Source organism: Canis lupus, chromosome 1, assembly GCF_003254725.2.
Source record: "Canis lupus dingo isolate Sandy chromosome 1, ASM325472v2, whole genome shotgun sequence".
Classification (NCBI taxonomy): domain Eukaryota; kingdom Metazoa; phylum Chordata; class Mammalia; order Carnivora; family Canidae; genus Canis; species Canis lupus.
This window is the reverse complement of record NC_064243.1, coordinates 19,143,356-19,160,123: the sequence shown is the minus strand read 5'-3', so window position 1 is coordinate 19,160,123 and position 16,768 is coordinate 19,143,356. Positions and strand designations below refer to the sequence as shown.

The 16,768-nt window shown below is 44.1% G+C and overlaps 2 long non-coding RNA genes across 3 annotated transcripts; one reads left to right on the top strand and one right to left on the bottom strand.

Annotated features, from left to right (window-relative positions):
- Nucleotides 1-2,166: 2,166 nt before the first annotated feature.
- Nucleotides 2,167-5,926, top strand: LOC125755423 (uncharacterized). The gene is made up of 3 exons (XR_007411953.1): nucleotides 2,167-2,221; nucleotides 2,730-2,870; nucleotides 5,444-5,926. It is a non-coding gene; the product is annotated as an uncharacterized LOC125755423 (long non-coding RNA).
- LOC112644080 (uncharacterized) lies at nucleotides 4,577-16,763 on the bottom strand. Of its 2 annotated transcripts, none has more exons than XR_003126109.3 (5): nucleotides 14,791-16,763; nucleotides 8,919-8,963; nucleotides 7,266-7,455; nucleotides 6,916-6,984; nucleotides 4,577-5,232 (listed from the first exon to the last, which is right to left on the bottom strand). It is a non-coding gene; the product is annotated as an uncharacterized LOC112644080 (long non-coding RNA). The 2 variants fall into 2 exon arrangements; XR_003126110.3 differs by having other exon boundaries at nucleotides 4,577-5,229.
- Between the last annotated feature and the right edge of the window lie 5 nt (nucleotides 16,764-16,768).

Here is a 16,768-nt window from a genome sequence, read left to right as displayed (position 1 = left end):
GCAGCAATTAGACATTATTGTCCTTGGTAGTTCATCATCCCTGTTCGCTGACAGGAAGGAACAGATGCTGCGTGAAGATCACGCTGTCATGGAGTTTGTGGGACGATTTGGGCTTGATGGATGTCACTCCCTCACGGCTGCTCCAGGCAGACAACCCGGGGTGAGGCAGGCCCGGGGTGGCCTCTTATCAGTTGCCTCTTCAATCTCGACGACTTGAGCTTTCCAGGAGTGGAGCCGCCTGTGAGGGAAGTCTTTCAGCTGTGGCGCTGCGTTTGGGATGGTTTTTGGAGCAGATTTTCCGTCAAAATTAACGCCACAGTTGTGGAAACACAGCGACATTATCTGTCTATTAATGTGACGAAGCTCTTTGCAGACTAGCATTTTCTGTTTGTCTTGGAGAGGAAGAGCTGTTCCTTTGATGAAGACACTTCGCAACTCCCCTCCTCCCTCTGAGGCGGTTCAAGAGGGGGCCATTTTGTGTGGCAAATGGTCGATACCTAAAGTAGTTGTTCCTGGTAGGGCAGAGAGCCCGGAGCCCTTCGTGGAGCTTCTCTGAAATTCGGGAGCTTCAGGTTGGTGTATTCCCTGGAAGACAGGGTGGCCTCCTTTTTTTTTTTTTTTTTTTTTTTTTAAATATAATTTGAAGGGTGTGGAAATCTCTGTCCCTAGTCTCTACCCGTCTAGGCTGACGGGTATTTCATGTTTCTCTCATTGGAGCTCTGACCCTTTAGGTTAAGACATCACCACTTCAGGGGTCCCCTCCTTTAAAATGAGGCTCAGGTGGGAGTCTGGGGTGTGTGTGCACGTGTGTGTGTGTGTGTGTGTGTTGTATACCATACAGAATCTATGGCTACGTTACTATTACTGCGTAGTCCTAAAGAGAAATCAGAGTTCCATCCAAGGACCCTGAGAAGGTTCTTGTGTCATATGCATAACTGACCTGTGAAGTAGCCGGGGTAATTCTAGGACCCACAGTCCCTTAAGGGGATGTGGGAATTGAAAACAATCACTGGGAGGGAAGGGGGGGGTGTCTATGTGCATGAAAGAGAGTTGACCCAAGAAGAAAGACTTTTTGCCGTGGCATCTCCGCTGACTGGAAATGCAGTTGAAAGAGGCAGATCTATGGGAATAAAGTGAGAGAAAGAAAATCCCCGTCACATTTGAATCAAAACTCCCTTTGGAAGACTCGACGTCTGTCAACGCCATATAAACTCTGCGTTTGGGTGTGTGGAGGGGGCATATATTTTATCTGTGCGGGCGTGATAACTTGCTTATTCACGGGTGTGATGAACTACTTTGGTTGTTTCCCTGGTGAAAATGTTTTACATGAACATAAATGAATTTAAGTTACGACGGAGGGGAAGCTGCCACACGTTCGTCATGACGATCGCGGTGCTGCCTCTGAGCTGGAAAACTTGTCAGCCCCTGGAGCTCGCGGCTTTCAGGTGTGGCCCCTCCGCATCTCCGTGGCTCCCTGTAGGCCCAGGTAGGTCCAAGCTGGGGAGCCAGGCCGACTACCTGCCGTCCCCCTGCCTCTGCTCCAGGGGCCAGCTGAGCTTATTCAGGGGGAATTTGGTTTCCTCACTGGGGTGGCTTGATCTGCTCCTGGCCTGATCGGTGGGTCCTCTTAACACCACACTGGGGAACTGTGTTTCCAGTTTTAGTGGCTGGATCTCTACCTTGACCCCGGGGCTAAAGGCCTTATCTAGGCCTTTCTTATCTTTTCCACTTTCTCCTTGTCCGTGTTTCCTTTACCCCCACCTCCTTGGAACATGCATCTGTCTCTAAAACGTGTGCTGGGACTAGAGCTCCGCCAGCACCTACAAACTTTCCTACTGTCCAGAGAGGAAAGTCTGTCCCTTGATTCCTCACTGCTAAGCTTGCCTGCCGACCAGCACCTTCTGTTGCTAGCGTTCTTACACACCACTTGCTAGTTGCTAACACTGTTTCTCAGCTGTGCCTCTAGCTTATAAATCAGACTTTCTGGAATTGAGCATGGGGACGTGCCTTCTTATTAGCGCTTAGGTTGAGATCTGTGGGTGTAGGCCTGCCTCACCCGGGAGGTAGGCCAAGGGCTCCTTCCGATGTGGATCTTTTGCGCCTATTGTGTAATGAGATATTATCAGGCTCTCTCCTAGTTTCACTTGTGACTAAATCCTGGGCTTCAGAATAAAAATAGAGGATGCCATGGGTTCCAGGTGCTGAAGGCTCTCAAACTTGGGTGAGCATGAGAATCAGCTGGAGGGGCTTATAATACAGGCTTCTGGGCCTCCTCCCAGAGTTCCTGATTCAGATCTGGGATGGGGCCCAAGGGTGCACTTCTAATCAGTTCCCACGTAATGCTAACACTGCTGGTTTGGGATCCGCACTTTGAGAAGCACTGGGTTAGATTATTACTTGTCTTCATGCTGTCTGGCTGATGGAAGTTTCTCTCAGTTAGCTGCAGCTGGGCTTTTTAGGCCTGCCTCACCCAGGAGGTAGGCCAAGGGCTCCTTCCAGTGTGGATCTTTTGTGCCTATTGTGTAATGAGATGTTATCAGACTCTATCCTAGTTCCACTTGTGACTAAGTCCTGAGCTTCAGAATAAAAATAGAGGATGCCGTGGGTTCTAGGTACTGAAGGGTTAACCAGGGATGGCTCTAGGAACACAATTAACAAACAAGCAAACAAAAAAACAACTTAAAAGTCAGTGTCTTGGTTCAGACTCCTCTGGCTTTTATGCTATACAGGTAGGGGAGAAAGTGAAGAAGCCTGCCTTGTCCTGGGAGCGGGGAGCTCAACCCCAAACTAGGCTGCTGGAGGAGACCGTGGGACCCATAGCTGTGTTTCTACCACCTGAGAGCAGCATTCAGTTCTGGTACAGAGAATAGGTATGTTTCCAAGGGTTCCACATGGCATCGGGTTTTGGCTTTCCTGGAATGACACGGTGGTCCGGTTGGAGTCCTAGTCTTGGTGAAAGCTTGGAGGAAGGCATATCTGTTCACCTCCTGTCCTGCCCCATCCAGTGGTTGTTTGAATTAACCATGCTTGGTGCTTGCTCTTGTAAGCAAAAAACTTATTTATCAAGGTGTAGGGGAATTTATTTTTATTATTTAAAATTCTGATACAATACACATACAATTTGCTGTCTTAACAGTCATTTTAGATGGTATGGGTCAGTAGAGGTTTGGTGCCTGCCTTTGGCCCAGGGCGTGATCCTGGAGACCTGGGATCGAATCCCACATCGGGCTCCCAGTATATGGAGCCTGCTTCTCCCTCTGCCTGTGTCTCTGCCTCTCTCTCTCTCTCTCTCTGTGTGTGACTATCATAAATAAATAAGTTTAAAAATATAAAATATAAAATAAAATAAAGGGATCCCTGAGTGGCGCAGTGGTTTAGTGCCTGCCTTTGGCCCAGCGCATGATCCTGGAGACCCAGGATCGAATCCCACGTCGGGCTCCCTGCATGGAGCCTGCTTCTCCCTCTGCCTGTGTCTCTGCCTCTCTCTCTCTGTGTGACTATCATGAATAAATAAATAAAATCTTTAAAAAAATAAAATAAAATAAAATAAAATAAATAAAATAAAATAAAATAAAATAAAATAAAATAAAATAAAATAAAATAAAATAAAAATAAAATAAAATCCAGCCTCGGTCACAGCGTCACAGCATGTCTGTGGAACCGCAGGACCAGCCACCCCCACCGCGTGGAGAATGAAGTAGTGGGAGGAAAAGATGAAGGGCCTCTGAAGCTCAGCTCAGGAATGCAGATTTGATTAAGCACTAAATGAACGAGATGTTCTTTTCTTACAAGCTCTCTGGGAAGCTGGATAAATACATTCCCCACCAGGACCTCTGGGGAAAGTATCTCTCAAAACTGCTCCCCCCCCACCTTCGGCTCTCCTTGTGCTCATTCCATCAGGCTGGTGCCTCGCCTGGCCTGTGGCAAAAGGCCTCTCACTTCTGTCCACTGGGATCCGCCCCACACCAGCTGTGAGGCTCATCTCCCTATAGCTCACCTCTCATCAGAAGCCCAGACAGTGGCTCCTCGCCGCCAATTAAATTATATTTCAAATCCTCCCTCTTGAATTTAAGGCCATCTGAGCTCCAGCCTCAACTTACTTTTCCCACCTTTGACCCTATGTCTTCAGACTGCAGTCAGGACGGTTTAGACAAGGGTCACTTCCCAGCTCCACCTGCTTGACCACATGCAAGATGGTCTGGCTGCGGAGTGGTCCTCCTGGCTGCAAAACCAAGTAGGAAACAGAGAGACCATGGAGGTAGATACAGTCTGTGCAAACGGTGGGGCGAGGAAGGGCCCCAGGAAGTACCGAGAGGGCATGCGAACAGGTGTGCGTGTGTGCAGAAGGAGGCAGTGCAGCCGAGTGGTTGTGAACTCTGGAGTCAAGTAAACTGCATCCACAGCCTGGACCCAGCATGCCTCAGCTGTGATGCCTGAAATAAGTTACTTAACCATTTTATGCTTCAGTTTCCCATCTAAAAAGCTAGGCTACTGACAGCACCCTACTCTTAGGGCTGTTAAGGAGAATTAAATGAGATAATATACACAAGCATACAGCACAGTTCGAGGTAAAAGTTGTGTTTTAGGCAGAACTCAGCAAATGAGAGTGAAAACAGGCAAGCATATTTCTATTTCCAAATGTCTCCGTATTTATCACTTTTCTCTTTGACTTTCACAAAACCAAGCCCCTCCAAGTCTTCTAGGATCTTCTCCCCTTGCATTTTCGATCCTTGGCTTTCCCTTAGATGTTCCATTTCACCTGACCCAGTGGAGCCCAACACCTTCCATACACGTTTTGTAGCAACTGCCAATCGAGAGAAGAAGGTTTCGGGCTCGAGTCTGGAGGTGAAGGCGGGCACGGGGGCAGTGTGGATGTGGAAGATGACAGCAGAAAATTGCGATCATTAAAACGAATGAGCTCTCTGAAGAGAGAGGAGCAAAAGCCTGGAATGGAAGTTTGGAAACGTGCGCCGGGAATCGAGGGACCTGCACGGGAAGGCAGGATTCTCCCTGAGGTCCTGGCTCCTCCACTCCCTTACAGGGAGCCTCATCCCCGATGTGCTGTCCTTGGCTCTCTCCTCCTCACTCTCGACACTTTTCTGGCTTCCTCTGTGACATCATCACAGACGACACCCACATCGCTGTCTGATATTTCACCCCAGTGTCCAACTTCACCCCGAGGTCACTGGCCGGGAAGCCCACCAGCTACCTGGAACTTGTCCTCCGCATCTGCTGAAAAGCAGTGAAAGGAGAGGCAGGTGGTCAGTAACGTCAAATCCAAAATGGTCTTTCAGAGCGACCTACACGGCGAAGCAACAGCAGACGTGCTTTCCTGCTTGTTGCTCTATTTTCAAATGTAGCGAACAGCCAACCGAACTTTAAATGCAAACTTCAGATGGTGTATTGGCTTAGGCTTTGCATATTTTCTTCCTTTCTACATAAGGTGAACTTCATGCAACCCCAAAAAGGAGAGGAGAGTCGGCAGTGATCCCTGACGGCTGGATTGCATGGGCAGGGGAACCAAACCAAAGAAGCCGATCTCACCAGGGACGCAGCCCTCAGCTCTCTTAGAGCCCAGGCTTTGTGATACAGCCTCCTAGGGCCAGGCTCTGCGTGTTTATTTACAGTAAAGGACACTAATCTTACAGATACGGACTGGTAGGTTTCTACATGTGAATCCACTATGTGGCCACCACACAAACCAAGACCATGGAATAATTCCAGCCCCCAGAAGGTTCCCATGGGCCCTTCCCCAGTCAATATTGTACCCTCCCCCCGAGCCTGCCCCGAAGTAAATGCCACTCTGACTTCTACCATCAATGATTACTGTTGCCCACTCACAATCGCCTAAATTGAACCATCTAGTGTGGACTCACTCGGTTGTCTCTAGCTTTTTTCTTAATATCATGCCAGATTCATTTTTCATTCATATCATCGTGTGTCTCGTTGGTTTGTTCTCCTTATTGCTGTGTTGTATTCCATTGTACAAATGCCACAATTTATTCATCCATTCTCCCGTTGATGGACATTTGGTCTGCTTCCAGTTTTTTGCCATTGTGAGAAAGCTAGTGAGAACGTTCTCACGCATGTCTTTAGTCGGTATGCACTTGTTTCTCGTGTGTGTGTGTGTGTGTGTGTGTGTGTATCTGAGACTAGAATTTCTGTGTCATAGGGGATGCACATGTGTGACATTGTAAGAGACAGCTGAAGAGCCTTCCAAAGCAGCCAAACCTGTCTATTCTCCCCCCGGCCCTGCTGGAGGATGCTCGCCATCCGCATACCCATCCGCATACCCATCGTTATTTGGGCTTAATCCCCTCTATACCTTCATTTCATTTACAGCAGAAGAGTATATGGTTTTCTTGCTAAGTTTTTTTTTTTAATTGGAGTTCAATTTGAGTTGATTCTTGCTAAGATTTTTCAGGATCAAGGTTTTCTTTCAAATATCATCTGTCTTCTAGAAGGAAAATATAAAGATTCTATCTCACCCACCAATGAGAAGGAGGTGATGATTTTTTTTTTCACTGCTTCATCCTGCAAAGACCTTGAGATGCTTCCAAAGAGGTGTGCGCCTCCACGGGAACAGAGAGAAATAAGGCCGTGGAGAGCACAGGCCTGAGGCCTAAAACTGCTGGCTTAGGAGAGGGTTCTAATTTGCTACATACCATGGTTCAGGAACACCATCGGGGACGGGCAAGCAGGAGCTCAGGAGGTGTCCTGGCCCACACAGAAGCCGGCGGGCCAGCAGAGCCACCGCGAAGGCCACCTCCCCGGCCTGCACCAGGGGCCACTCGCACGTGGATTTTGGCAGCAGCCGCCTTTTTGTTGTCATTAGGATGTTCCCTCCCCCTGGCTGTTCAGAGGTTTCAGATGAAATTTTTCTGATGTTTTTAATGAAAGATGATATTTGCTTACCCATCAGAGAAGATATTTCCTCGGCAGGAATGCTGTCGAACATGTTGCCTTCACACCATGACACAAAGTCTAAAAATCACAGAGAGACTAATTACTCTAGGAAAATTACACCAAAAGACCTATTTCCTCATGATGAAAATGACAGCCTGGTGCCCCGTTACCTGGCCCGATCGGGCAAGTAGCCGGCGCAACCCGCTCCAGCGCTTGGCATCCCGGGCGGCCCAGGAAGGAGGCACCTGGGCCCCGAGTGGCTCAGCGCAACCTCAAGGTGAGCTGTCAGCTAAGTGAGGTCTAATTACAAGTCTCAGTTCCTGTATTTATGATGGTGACAGACGGTAACCGGGGCTTACCTGCATCCAGACGTGGAGCCGCCTCAGCAAGGTTTTCTCTCTTTGTGCCAATATCTGAGTTATCACCTGGGAGCTTTGACGTTCAGTGCTGGCAGCGACAGGTGAGGGCCACTCCCCTGGGCCACTCCGCCTTGCTGCTTCTCACCAGCTCCTGGGACCAAATGGGTCTATTTCTCACCCCATCGATGGCCTATTTAAAGAGATCGAGGGGTGCCTGGGTGGCTCGGGTAGTTAAGCATCTGTCTTTGGCTCAGGTCATGATCCCAGGGTCCTGGGATCCAGCCCCAGGTCGGGCTTCCAGATCAATGGGGAGTCTGCTTCTCCCTCCCCCTGTGGCTCATGCTCTCTCTCTCTCTCTCTCTCTCTCTCTCTCAAATAAATAAAATCATAGATGATAAATAGATGATAGATAGATAGATAGATAGATAGATAGATAGATAGATAGGTAGATGATAGGATTCTTTTCCACCTTAATATGAATTTAAATCACTTCCAATCACGTCCCTTTCTAGTTAAAAAAAGATCACATGTTGTATGATTACGTTTATATGAAATGTCCAGAGTCTGCAAATCTTACAAACAGAAAGTAGACCGGTGGTTGCCTTGAGCTGGGAGGACTGGAGGGAAATAGGGGGACGCTGCTAATGGGCACAGATTCCTTTCTGGATGATGAGAGCGTTCCAAAATCGACTGTGGAGATGGTTGCACATATCTGCAAATATGCTAAAAACCACCCGATTGTATACTTCCAACCGGTGAGTTGTACAGCATATGGATTGTCTATCGATAACGCTGTTTTAAAGAATCACTTCTTGGGCAGCCCAGGTGGTTCAGCGGTTTAGCACCTGCCTTTGGCCCAGGCCCTGATCCTGGAGACCTGGGATCGAGTCCCACATCGGGCTCCCTGCATGGAGCCTGCTTCTCCCTCTGCCTGTGTCTCTGCCTATCTCTCTTTCTGTGTCTCTTGTGAGTAAATAAATAAAATCTTTTAAAAAATAAAAATCACTTCTTTTTATCCGTGGTCCTTTTCCCCAATGCAGAACATGTCAAGTGTCCAAGAACAGATGAGGAAGGTTTGGAGTGGAGAGTAGATGGGGGAAAAGTGGGACCGTTTTGTTCCCCTGAAATCACACTTAATAAGGCCAGTCTTGATAATGGTATTAGAAAGGGGGCAGGGATTCTTGCTTGATGTGAACTGGTGTTGCTCAAACTTTTCAAACCCATACCTGTTTTTGACATAAGGTCTCTTGACTTCCTTTGAGCAATTTGAAATTTCAAAATAAATTAAATATTAAGATTACGGGCAAAGCGAAGCAATTGGAGATACTTCTGCACCCTCTTCTCTCACTTGGAATCGTGATACAGAGTGAGCATTACATTTTGTTTCTAAAACTGCCTGTAACTTTCTCTCGTATTATGTCAGAGCTGGAAGCAACTTTACGATATTCCCTTTATCTTTAAAGAAATTCATCTGTCATCCATGCACTAGGACCTGGGGTTGAGGAGACAAGAGGGGGAGAGAGGGCTTGAATTGGGTAGGGAAATGAGGAGGAAGAGAAGGATGGGTCTTTTCTGGGGGAAGGATAAATTTGAGCAGAAAGGGATTTAGAAATAGAGGAGGGAGATCAAGTTCAGATATGAACTTATCCATACCTTAGGATATCATCATTGGGAATATTTCACTGAAGCATCCTCCTCCTGTAGGAAAACATGAAATGTTCTGTTGTCTAAGTAATTGACAGCATTAAGGAATTCTTATTAGTTTTTTGTAAGCATGATAATGCTGGTGTGGTTATGCCTTTTGAAAGAGCTATTATTGGGGTAGCCTGGGTGGCTCAGCAGTTTGGCACCACCTTCGGCCCAGGGTGTGATCCTGGAGACCCGGGATCGAGTCCCACATCAGGCTCCCTGCATGGAGCCTGCTTCTCTCTCTGCCCGTGTCTCTGCCTCTCTCTTTCTCTGTGTCTCTCATGAATAAATAAAATCTTTGGGAAAAAAAGAGCTCTTATCTTTTAGAAATGCATACTGACATATTTATGAAGAAAATTATCAAATACATAGAATTTGCTTCAAAGAAATCTCAGTAATCTGCCCCAAAAGAAGAAGGACAATGTAGAGATGAAAGAAGCTTGGGCATGAGTTGATAATTTGTTAAGGCTGGATGATGGGTACACAGGGATTCATTATGTCATTCTATCTACTTCTATGTATGTTTGAAATTTTCCATAATAAAAAAAAAGAGTTTTAAAAAAAATAATGTTTCCAACCACGTGGAAGACAGAAACTGGATTTATCCTCTTGCTTTAGAAAAATTAGGGGAAAAAATATATATATACGACACAATTGTTTTCAGCCATTGAATAATAGGCAATGCATGACGGAAAAGAAACTAAGTGGGACCTACCATTGCCCCATCGTATTGCCTGGTTCCCATGTGACAGTACAGAAAGGGAGAACCCAAATGAAGCCCAGAATCCTCACTGGAATGGAGAGGACAAAAGTTGGAGTTCTCTTAGTTCTTTTTCCATAGAATATATGCAGAGCAGAGAAGGAAGTGCCGGAGGAAGAAAGAGAGACAGGATGGGAAAGAGCTCCAGAAATCTGGAAAGGAGTCCCATCGCATGCTTGAGACGAAACTATCCAGGGTCAGTGAAGAAAACACTGGAAAACAATCAGCTGAACGTTTCCATAAACCACAAGAGAAAAACCGAGTAACACATAGGACATAAGGTGGTGTCCTCAGAAGGGTTAGTAATAGAGGATATTTAGTAATAGAGATCAAATAACCTTGACCAAAGACAGATTTGGAACTGAATGAAGAAATCTTAAAAACAACCATTGAAAGAATCAAATGGATTCCAAGTAATTTAACTGCATGCCAGAACAAAGCCCAACACATTTAAAGAAACACAGCAAAAGCTAACACGCAACAATGTCATCATCCAATCTGAAATGACCAGGCATGTGAAGAAGCAGGAAACTATGATCCATACCCAGGGGAAAGATCAATCAATAGAGACAGAGCAAGAAGTGGCAGAGATGATGCAATTAAGAGATAAGCATGTCCAAACAGGTACCCTAAATATGCTCTAAATGTTCAAGAAGGAAAAAATAAAAAATAAATGTTCAACAAGGTAAGAAGAAAACATGAACATGAGGAGGAGAGAAATGGGAGATACAAAGGGAATTAAATGAAACTTATAGAGATGGAAACTACAATGTCAGAAAAAAACTTTAAATTCACGAGGTTGAAAAAAGCACCGAAGAGGCGGTCAGTGACTTGGAAACTATCCAAAATAAACCACGGAGAGAAAAGTTAAAAGACAATGAACAGGGTACTAACGATCTGTGGGTCCAACATACTTTGGAAATCAGGATGGGAAATGAGGGGAATTAAAAAATATTTGAAGAAACAAAGAGCAAAGTTTTTTCAGACTTGATGAAAGCAATAGACTTACAGATCCAAGAAGCTCGATAAACCCCAAGCAAAATGAGCATGAAGGAAACTACCCCAAAGCTTTTTTTTTTTTTAAATTACAGCAAGCTGAGGCTAAAAAGAAAACCTTCAGATGAAGCCAAATGAAGTAGATGCATTATATACCCAAGAAAACAAAGAAGAATTTTCCTGTGAAAATCCATGCAAGCCACGAGGCAACGGATAAACATATTTAAAGGACTGAAAGAAAGGAGAAAAAAATGTCAATACCCCCAAACTACATTTCAAAATCTGAAGGTGAAAATCAGACTTTTTCAGCTAGACCGAAGCCGAGAGAATTCACCACAAGCATCCCTACATTACGTGGATGTTCAAGAAAGCTCTTTAGGCAGAACCAGGAGGGGACCAGAGGGATGCCGGGTGGAAAGCTGAATCGGCACAAATGAATGAAGAGGCCCAGAGATGCCTGTGACTCCCTCTTGTCCCTGCGAGCTCAGCTGTGTCTGGAAGGCCACCGGTCCTGGGGGCAGAGCTCTCCCATCTCTGAATGATGGGGGGGCAGCCTCTCTGCCTGTTGTCCCCACCAGATGGGGACACCTGGGGGCTGGACCCCCTCTTTGCAAGGGTGGGTGGCCAGCTGCTAGATGAAGCCAGGCTGGCTGGCTGGGAACCTGAGCTGGCAAGGACATGGGGCACCTCGGTCCCTATTTATTCTCCACTCATTTAGTCGTGTGTTGATTGATTCCCTTATGGAATGACCTCAGATTCATCCAGGAAAGAGGGAGTCTACGTGTGAAAAACAAGCTGGCATTTGCAACACCTCTGCCGCGGTATCAACCACCAGCTCACCGAGTCCTTGCTCTGTGCTAGTTGAACTGCACACCAATTAAGGCTTTCTGAGCAGCAGATGAGGTTACGGAGGAAAGGAGCCAAAGTGAGCAAAATCTGTTCCTTCATTAGAGTCAAACTGGATAAAACACACACGTTTGTTCATATAATATGAAGTTGAATGCTCTCAACTCCCTACGTTACTTACGCGCTTAGATTGTCTCAGAGGAAATTGCTTAACCTGCTGTTCTCTTCCTTTATGGTAAAATGAAGGAACAAATATTATGAGGTAAAAAAGCAAAAAGTTCAAATAATATCTCTATGCTATTTATAAACTTGTTTCTGATTTCCTTTGCTGTTTTTCCGCTTAAACTGCCTGAAGAATCGACATCCTACGTATTTGAATGTGCCATCACTGCGTGTCGTTTTGACCAGTTCATGAGAGTCTCAGAAATAAAATACTAGACAAAAATTGCCAATCCCATTTAAAAAGAAACTCTAACTTGCATATTAAAAAACAAAGCAAAACATGGAGATTAAAGCCTAGTTAAGAGGTTGGTAGTAAAGTTATTGGAAGTTGCTTTTTCGATTTATTTGTTTTAAAAAGTTGCTTACCTGCAACCCCCACTTCTAAGCTCCTTTTTGAAGGCAGAAAGCCAAACTTTATTTTTAAATCTTTTTCTCTTTATACATTAAGCAGTATTATGCTCACATATTAAGGAATGAAATGCTTTGATATTTGAACAGAAATTTTTCTGATTTTTATTATTAACTATTTTAATAATTTGAAAATAACTTCTTGTTTACTTATGAGTATTAAATGTTCTAATAATGTGCTTGGGTTCTCAAGTAACCATTTCAACGAGGTGGGGATTTTTGTCTGCTTGTGTTATAGTTTCCTCGGAATCCCTAGAGCCTGGACAAGGGTCTGGCACAGGGTCCGTGGTATCTCACCATAAATGGTGCGACGAATGAATGAATGAGTTGTGCTCAGCTGTGACAGCCCCAGAATCTTTCCCTCTTGGACCACCAGCCTTTGGAGTTAGCTTGGAAGTGATCTCTGGCCATCTGTTCTCTCTCATTCTGTCCACCAGATCTGTTTACAATATGTTAATGTATTTGATGATGTTATCCACCTTTGACTAATCGCTTACAAGTAGACCCCAATGATTATAACATGAGAACTGGAATGCATTCGCTCACATTTGCAGAGACTTCCTGTACTCACTGGGCTCTCACATTTCCCCATGACTTCCAAAACAGTCACGTTTCACTGCCACTACGGATTCTGAACTCGAACGTTTTCCTCATTTCCGGCTACTGCTTTTCATGTGTTCTCTGGGGCTTACCCCCTGAGAGTAACCCCAAACCAGACCATACTCCAGACTGCAGTATATCCCACAGCAAACCTAAGCCCAACCTAAACTCTAGAAATGCAGGCCGAGGAGCCCTGGGCACGAAAATCCACTTGCTCTTTTTCTGCAAAGTCTGGCTGGCTTAGCTTATCTTCCAGGATCAGAGAAGTCCCACCCGCAGGGAAATTTCCCTGAGCCAGGGTCAACGTCTAGTCAACGTCAACATGGGCTGTCCGCGATGCCCACAGGGTTCTGACACAGGATCTTCCCAGAAACCCCAAGGCCACGTGAGACACGCATTGGGATCAGCAACAGGATCCCTCCATATTCTGGCTTACGTTCGCAAGGATCCAGAAACCCTAATGATAGATGAGATGTGTTGATGGCCTATACGGTGGGAATTTCAAAGGTGCAAATGGGTATGAGTGAGTCAAAAATACTACATTGTTTGGAACATTTCAAAGCAACCGATGCGATATTTCTATTAGTCGCTGGTAATGATGTTAATGTACTAAATGTCATTTCAAACACTGTGCTCACTCTTTTTTTTTTTTTTTTTTTTTTTGGAGTGATCATGCAACCCAAAAAGGTACATGTATTTCAGCAAGGTGGTTTGGGTCAGAGAAGTTTTAAAGATTCTAGTCAAAGAAGGTCACTTTTTTGCTCTGGTTGTAAAAAAAACTACCCGTTTTCATCAGAAGATATTTCCAAGTTGTAAACGAAGTGAACTTTTTAAAAGGACACTTAAGGCACCTCAAAGAAGTTGCTTTCCATACTTTCAAAGCATAGTTTGGAGAAAATATGAACATGGATATTTCAGGGCCTTACATATATTGGCCACAGAGCCCTGGGGGATTTTTAAGGAGAAAGGGCTCTGCAGTGCTCTGCACTGAATACCTTTTAGCATTTTCTTATATCAATTGAAAATACCATATTTTTGTAAGCTTTCTGTGAAAGACAAGAAATTGGGTGTATTGTGTATTTATATATTTCCAATGATACATTTCTTGCATTTTTATGTGGCCTGCAGTGAATTTCAGCCCCGGGAATATAAGAAGAAAATCACAAAAAGTTATCAAAAAATGATGACTGTTCTAGAGTTTACTTGCCTAAATTACTCAAGAAATCTGCTTTTTTAAATAATAAAATTCCCACAAAAAGTGAACAATGTGGGACTCTAAATCCACTTTCCAGACTCGCTTCCCCTGTAATATCTGTAATAGAACAATCCTGAATTAGCTGCTACTTTCCATAATTCTTGTCAGCAAAATCTATCAGTAGTTCTAACTCTGATTATACACGCTGGTAATGTAATTAAACGTGTTTTAAGCCTATCTCTGATGTCAGAGTTTCAAATATAGCCACATAAATTTTAGCTATGAGTATTTCATACATAATTTATATATACAAATGTGTTTGCATGTGTACCTGGATTAAGTATAATAAATGTAAATTATATAATTTATATCTATATACGTTTAACTGTGTTTAGTTTCAATCAGACAATGGTTTGATATATATTTTTAATGAGGGAAAATCCTACTGCAATATTAAGATTTTGTGTTTTGCAGACTTCATTTCTTAGTATTTTTTTAATTAAAAAGACAAATACGTTTCAATGTTCTTTTCAGTAAATGTTATGCTTCCTGTTCCAAAACAACCTGAAGTTTATAAATAAGAGTTAATGAATCCAAGAACCACGTTATTCCATGAGCTTGTGAACAAACGGGTTCTAGTCGAAGTAGGATTCTTTCCAAATTGTATTTTCACATGAAACAGTTTACAAACAAATTTCAGGGACAGAGGGATGGCTTTTGTCTTGTTTAGTTTTTCTATATTTTTGATAAACAGAATTAAAATCCTGCCTTTGGAATGACTTAAGAAACGAGCTGGATTTCTAACCCACCACAAAAATGGACTTGCACCAAAGTGGGGATTTCTCCAGCCATCGGATGCTCATCCTGCGTCTTCCTCTTTGAGGGCATTCCAGGCAAGCACGGGGATGGTTCTGGAAGAGTCTGCAGCCTCATGTGATACTTCCCTCATTGAAGGATGAGGGAGCCTACATGGCATCCCTTCCTGAGACCTTGATCAGAAATAGATCCGAGAGGAGTGACACCAACCTTGGACTCTATCACACCGTAAATTGTCTCTTTTGTAATTGTGGCAGACGCTCCCCCAGGTTCTCCCTTCCATATGACTCCCATGATCACTTTATCCTTTCTCGCGCTGCTGCCAAATGGAGTGGAGTTCCCGGAGTTTTGACACCTTGTAAAGACATTCCAGTGGATTCTAGCACACCCAAACAGATGGTGTGAAAGGAATACAGGGGAAGAAAATACAGCCCTCTGCCAGATTCTCATGTATTCTAGGTAACATCGTGTTCCAGGAGAAGAAAAAAAAATAAAAAGGAACTGATATCATTGTTACTGCCTGCTTCCCGAGCCAAGCCACCGTGCTTCTGCCAAAGATAACAACGTCTTTAAGGTGGCTACAAAAACTCCTAACATTCCTGGAGGTAAAAGGCCTGGACCTGCCAGGGGGTATACTACAATACTCGGTATTATTGTTATACTGTGTTACATCGACGCTTACACAAAACAAATTTTTCCCCTCTTAGCCGAGAATGACATTCAGCTCAAAATAACATTCCTACTTCTCTTCCTTGTCCAGTGTGCTGGAACTCTCTCCTGAGCTGCTTCTCTGAGGCTGGCATTGACTTTCTCCACACACTAAGGCTAGTGTGACATGAGAACAAAGTATGTGAAGAGAACATTAAAGAACAAGTAAATGCTTTTTTCCCCAGATACAACCACACACTCACACACACACACACACACACACAAATAAGCACATGAATAGATATTTAACATCATTAGCCATTAGGGAGATGCAAATTAAATCCACGGTGAGATCCCACTATACAACTATCAGAATGTCTAAAACAAAAAATAGTGATAATACCCAATTCTGGCGTGGATATGGAGAAACTGGATGGCTCCTCCATTGCTGCTGGGAATATAAAATGGAAACAGTTTGGAACTTTGGAAAACGGCTTGGCAGTTTCTGTAAAAACTGAACTAGCAACTTCTATACAACCCGGCAATTATACTCCTAGGCATTTATCCCAGAGAAATGAAAACTTATGTTCACACAAAAACCTGTACACGAATGTTTATAGCAGCTTTATTAGTAATAGCCCAAACCTGGGAACAACCAGATGTCCAAAGTATGCAAACTGTAGTTAAACACTATGAAGGGAGGTGGGGGTGGCTGAAAGGGGGCAACAGGAGAGATCCTGGTGGTGATGGAAATGTTCTGGATCTTGACTGCATCCATGTCAATATCCCGCCTGTGAAATCGTATTTGCAAGATGTTACCATTGGGGGTAACTGGGTAAAGGGTACATTGGACTTCTCTGTGTTATTTCTTATAACTCCATGTAAATCTGTGTCTCAGAATAAACAGTTTAATGAAAAAATGTAACTCCTGGGACGCCTGGGTGGCACCATGGTTGAGCACCTGCCTTCAGCCCAGGGTGTAAGCCTGGAGTCCTGAGATCAAGTCCCACATCAGGCTCCCTGTAGGGAACCTGCTTCTCTCTCTGCCTGTGTCTCTTCCTCTCTCTGTGTCTCATGAATAAATGAATAAAATCTTTTAAAAATAAAAAATAAATAAAAATATGACTCCTATTACAATAAAACAAATTCAATCTGTATAAAGACATGAAGGAAAATACGGATCTTTTGAAAGATAAATTTGAAGATTATAGTAATCCTAACAGATTTAAGCCCCAATATTAAAATAAAATTTTATATATATACAGACACACACACACAATAGATTACTTAGCTTTAGTCAAGAAAGGAGTCATAGCCTCTTTA